A 6,632-nucleotide genomic window follows, 5' to 3' on the forward strand; every position below is an offset into this window, starting at 1 on the left:
AGAAAAAATCAAGCATAAGTACAACTCTATTTTTGATCAAAGGAACATGCTTCATATTGAAATTGAACAATCCAAAATAGATTTTAAACTTTTAAAGCTTCAATTGGAAAGCAAAAATTTAGAATTACAAAGAGTTGTTGATGAAAATGTTACACTTAAAGTTGATAGAGAAGAAAGATCAAAACTAAAAGTAAAAGATGAAGAAGAGTTTAAAAGGAAAACAAGCTTTAGAAGGAAAATTAATGTTGGTTCATGTCACTGCTATGTGTGTAGTGAAAAAGGTCATTTGTCTTATGAATGTTATCATTATAATGGAAACTTTCCTAAAGCCAAATTGGTTTGGGTTCCAAAAAGATCCCATGTGATTGCTAAGCCCCAAAGACCTATCAAAGTATGGGTATCTTTAAAGAAAAATTGAAAATTTGTTTTGTAGGTTGAGTAAAGACAAAAGAACCAATGTTTTGAAGCTTAACCAAATGAGAGGTAGCCTTGGTACTTGGATAGTGGCTGCTCAAGGCACATGACCAGGAATGAAAACTTGTTTGTCAAACTTGATAGGAAGAAGAGTGGTAGTGTTTCCTTTGGTGATGACTCCAAAGGTATTATCCAAGGAATTGGAACCATTGGCAACACATTTAAAACTTAAATCAAGCATGTCTTATTTGTTAGAGGTTTAAAACATAATTTGCTAAACATTAGTCAGCTTTATGATAGAGGTTTTAGAGTATGCTGTGATTCCCATGCATGTCAAGTGATTGATATTAACACCAACAATGTAACATGCATTGGCAAAACAATTAAGAATATGATGTCATTTTTCTTGATGAAATTAAGTCTAATGTATCTTGTTATTGCCAATAATGTTTGTGATAGTTGGTTGTTGCATAAAAGACTAAGACATGCTAGTATGCACACAATTTCAAAACTTTTGAGAAAAGACTTAATCATTGGACTACCAAAGCTATCATTTGAAAATGACAAGGTTTGTGATACATGTCAATTTGGGAAACAAGTTAGAAGTTCTTTAAGATCTAAGAAAGTCATATCAACTTCTAGGCCACTTGAACTATTGCATATTGACTTGTTTAGACCAATCATTGTTGCTAGTCTAGGAGGAAAGTCATACGGCTTTGTTATTGTTGATGATTACTCTAGATACATGGGTATATTTTCTTACTCATAAAGATGATGCATTGTCAATTTTTGTTAAAACATTGTCAAAGAGTTCAAAATGAAAAATGCCTTACCATTGTTAGTGTTAAAAGTGATTATGGTGGTGAATTTGAAAGTGATAACTTTGAAATATTTTGTAATGAAAATGGTTTTGATCACAATTTTTCTGTTCCTAAAACTTCATAACAAAATGGAGTTACTGAAAGAAAGAATAGGACTTTAAAAGAAATGGCAAGAACAATGCTTTGTGAAAATAACTTGCTAAAATATTTTTGGGCTGAAGTTGAAAACACTGCAGCTTATATTTTAAACAGAGTTTCCATTATAGCCATGATTTTTAAAACTCATTATAAGCTTTACAAAGGAAGAAAACCAAATATTTTCTCACCTAAGGAGTTTTGGATGCAAATGTTTTGTCTTAAATAATGAAAAACACACATTGGGAAAATTTGATGTTAGGAGTGATGAGGTAATCTTCTTAGGTTATGCATTGAACTCTAAAACATATAAAGTATTTAATAAAAAAACTCTAGTCATAGAAGAGTCAATTCATATTTTTTTTATGAGATTAATGCTACCCAAAGAAAGATAGTGCTTGATAATGATGATGTAGATGACATTTAGAAGAAAATGGAAAAGTTGAGTTTAGATAGTAAAGAAAATGATGGAGAAAGCTCAAAGAAGAAAGATGATGGTGAACCATTATAAGAAGACTTGCAAAGAATTGAAGAACAGCACAATGATCTTCCTAGAAGTTGGAGCTTTGTAAGGAATCATCCTCAAGAACTCACCATTGGTGATCCCTTGGAATGTGTCAAAACTAAAAGGAGATTAAAGGAAGCTTGTCAGTTTCTAACATTCATATCACAAGTGGAACCAAGGACTTTCAGGAAGTTGAAAAGGAAGAAAGTTGGATGATTGTTATGCAATAAGAGTTGGGCCAATTTGAAAGGAGCAAGGTTTGGACCTTAGTTCCAAGGACAACCAACCATATAATTGTTGGTACAAAATAGGTATTTAAGAACAAGATGGATGAGTTGTGAAATGTGGTAAGAAATAAAGTAAGGTTAGTTGCTCGAGGTTATAATCAAGAAGAAGATATTAATTATGATGCAACGTTTACTTAAGAAGCTAGATTAGAAGCCATTAGACCTTTACTTGCCTATACATGCTTTATGAATTTTAAATTATTTCAAATGGATGTTAAAAGTGCATTTCTTAATGGCTTTATACAAGAAGAGGTTTATGTTGAATAGTCCCCTGGTTTTGAACTATTTGATAAAATTGATCATGTATATAAATTGCATAAAGCTCTCCATGGAATAAAACAAGCCCTTACAGCTTGTATGAAAGACTTTCTAAGTTTTTAATTGAAAAAAGATACTCTAGGAGAAGTGTAGATAGTATTTTGTTTATTAAGAAAAATGAGTTTGATGTAATTGTTGTTCAAATTTATGTTGATGATATTGTATTTAGTGTTAATAATGAAAGGTTGTGTGAGAATTTTGCTAAGGAAATGTAAGGAGAATTTGAAATGAGTATGATGGGAGAACTAAAGTTCTTCCTTGGTCTACAAATCAAGTAATGTGAGGATGGAATATTCATCAACCAAGAGAAGTATACCAAAGAAATGCTGAAAAAGTTCAATGTGATAAATATGAAATCAATTAGAACTCCTATAAACCCCTCCACAAAGCTTGATAAAGATGATAAAGGGAAAGATGTAGACCAAAAGCTCTACAGAGGTATGATTGGTTTACTTCTTTATCTTACTGCAAGTCAACCTGACATATTATTTTGTGTGTGCCTATGTACAAGATTTCAATCATGTCCCAAGGAATCACATTTGACTGTAGTGAAAAGTTTTTTTAGATATCTCTTGGATACTCAAAGCTTAGGCTTATGGTATCCAAAAGGTTCATCTTTCAACCTTTTTGGCTATTCTAATTTTGATTTTGCTGGTAGCAAAACTGATAAGAAAAGCACTAGTGGTACTTGTCAATTCCTTGGAAACATGCTTGTGTCTTGGTCTTGCAAGAAATCAAATTCTGTTGCTCTATCAACTATTGCAGCTGAGTATATATCACTAAGTAGTTGTTGTGTACAAATCCTTTGGATTAGGCAGCAACTAAATGATTTTGGAATGGCTACGCGTAAACTTCCCATTTATGGTGATAATATGAGTGCCGTAAATATCTCCAAAAATCCTATTCAACACTATAAAACTAAGCACATAGAAATAAGACATCATTTCATTAGAGATCATGTTCTTAAAGGAGATATTGAAATAGATTTTGTAGATACGTTGCATCAATTGGCTGACATTTTCACAAAACCATTGAATGAAAAACAATTTTGTAGAATTACGAGAGATTTAAGAATGATTGATGCCAATGAACTCTATTTTCTGTAGTTTAATCATGTTTTTTATAATAAGTTTTGTGATAATCTTGATCATTTCTTAACATAATTGATTAAAGGATGATTGTGATGAGTTAGAGGAATGGTAAAATAGAAATAAAGATCATTGCAATCAGTTAAGACCACCTTTTAATCGATTAGAACATTTCTGTCATAGGATAACTAAGCAAGTCAGTAAGTTCATAATCAGTTAAAGGTGTTCATAATCAGTTAAAGAAAATCTGACCCTTTAGAAAACCTTAGGTCAGAAATGGAGTAATAGATTAAGACATGATCTAATCAATTAGAAGACCTATGGTAGTTAAAGGACTATGGCACGATAAATTTTGGAAATTAAAAAAAAAAACTGGGCAAGTGGTATGGGAAACCATCCACTCAGAACGAGGGCAATCGATTAATAGCCTCTCATAAAAGACCACCCACGCATTGAAAACCATACCTTGAGAAATCAAAAGTCTTAAGAAGTTCCCAATTCCCTTTTCTCCTTATCCCTTTGAAACCTAAGAAAACTTAGAAAAAGAATCCCATGGCAAAAACCTCTTTTACTCGCAAATTAGCTGAGAAAGGAAAAAGAAAGAGGAAAGTTGATGACTCTTCTACACTTTCCTTTAAGAAAAAAAGAAAAAAGAAAGAACCTTTAGACAAGAAGATGAAGGGAGGCAAAACAAAAATGACAAAGAAAGGGAAAGGATTGGTAGATGCAAAAACCACTACAGGCAAAGGTACTGGTTCCTCTTCTCGATTTCAAAATCACCTGCATGCTGATAAGTTTAGAAAAATTAAGAATGCCACAATCATTTGTGGGAAGTTTTTTGATTAGGATAGTTTTAGTGATTTACTAGCAGTGAAAGAGGATCTGGAAAGGTATTTTGAAATATTGAAGCTAAGGTATATGAGTGCATTTGAAGATAGAATGTTTAGTCCTTCTTTGGTTAAGGAATTGTATTTTAGCACTGCTATTGACAAAATTGAATTGGAAGATCAAGAAGGATTTACGGAGAATAGCTTGAATGTGTCCTATATGGTAGAGATTTTCAAATCAATGCTCAAGATCTAGGAGAATTTCTTAAAACAAAATTTGAAGTAGAAGAGTACAAGATGCTTGAGAAATATAACCCAAGCCATCTTTGGGAGATTGTAACTAAAAAAAGGGAAAAGTTTCCCTCTAGAAGTTATGTTAGTGAGATTAAGAATGCTCAGCTTAGGATCCTACATTATTTCATAATAACCATTTTGCATGGAAGAAGTAGCAGTTTTAGCTACGTTAGTGCACAGGACTTGTGGCTGATGGAAGTTGTTTTCAATGAAATTCCACTAAATGTGGGAAGGTATATGGTAAAAAGAATCAAGGCAACCCTACTATGGGATAAAGCAAACTTGCCTTATGGCAACATTCTTACAGCTTTGGTAAAGAGGAAAGGAATTTGGAATGTAAGATTTCAATCTAATTTTACAAGGAACAAAAATCAAGGGATATTTCTAAGAAATGTACTGAAAAAGGAATACAAGATAGATAGAAATGAATGCATTAAAGTCACAGAAGGTACACCTCTACCCCCTTTAATTGGAAGTCCTTCAACACCTTTCACTAGGGCCAGTCAACCCCCTCTTCAAAGTGACATGATGTTTAATATCTTCATGAGAATCGATGGGAAGACAATTGATCAGGCTGAGAAGATTGAAGAGAAACTTCAACATCTTAAAGCCCTATTACATCCAACCAAAGAAACAAAATCACTTGAAGCCCCAACCACTGTTACAAGTCAGTCTAGTGAGAGAACAACTACAGAACAGTTTGAGATTGCTACTTCAGATCATGAAAGGGAAGCTGAAAAAGAAATACTTGAAAACAAAGATGTGAATCAGAATGAAAATGAGGATTTTGAAAAAGAACTAGCTAAATAAGAAGAAAGGAAAAGGAACCAACTATAAAAGAGAATAAAAAAGAATACAAAGTTAAAGTTGAACTGGCAGATGAACCGGTCAAGTTGAATGAAGAACAATCACTAGCAGAAAAGAGGAAGAATGACTCTCCCATAGATTCAAAAGAAATTGAGGTGTCCAAGTTTATTGATGATATCTTAAAAGAGGCCAACGCTGATCAAGAAAGAAAAAAGGAAAGAATGGAGAAAAAAACTCAATTGGCTCAAAAAAATTTGAAAAGGCTGTCAAGCAAGCATCCAGGATAAAGGGAAAACTATAGTAGCTAGCCAAACCTCTCAAAGACCTATTGGTAAAAGTAGGAAAACTATGGCCACCAAGACTAAAACCTTCAAAAAAAGAAAGTTTGCTAGACTGGCATTGACTTTCACTCAAAAGCCTTCTAACACTACAACCCCCCATCCCATTTCATCCACCTTATCCTCATCATATGACTTTTCATCAATCTCCTTTCCTAAACCCTTTAAAGTACATTTTGGCACTGATGAATCCTCGCCCTTCTCGAACTTAGATTAAGATCTTTTTTGGATGATGCCACAAAAAGGGGAGAAAGATAGAGAGGTAGAATAATAGAAGTTAGGAGAAAAGTCGGTAAGAAAGATAGGAAAGTTAAATCAATTTTTTAAGATATGCTTTTATTGGTTCTGTTTTGGGATATTTTATGGTATGGTTTATGAGACAATGTTTCATGCTTTAAACAATGGTTGAATGCTTATGGTATTATGATGGAATTATATTTATGTTTACATAGTTTATATTGTGTTGAGATTTTATATTTGTATGTTGAAATTATGTTGAATGGTTGGACATTGATGTATATATATATATATATATGTTCTTGTGATTGAATGTCTTTACATTGGATAATTTTGTTAGATAATATATTTAGGGGGACTAATCCCAAATTTGCATATAAATGTTTTTTACAAATATTACATTCTTAATTTAGGAGGGTTTTGTCGTTATCAAAAAAAGGAAAGAATGTTGACTCCATATGTTTTTGTTGATAACAAAACATTTTTCATTCATTAATGTCTAATCTTGTTGTTTAAGTGTGCAGGATTTAATTCAATACCCCTAACAAAGTTGTCCATTAA

The sequence above is a fragment of the Theobroma cacao genome, chromosome 10, assembly GCF_053813885.1.
Source record: "Theobroma cacao isolate CCN51 chromosome 10, ASM5381388v1, whole genome shotgun sequence".
NCBI classification, from domain to species: Eukaryota; Viridiplantae; Streptophyta; class Magnoliopsida; order Malvales; family Malvaceae; genus Theobroma; species Theobroma cacao.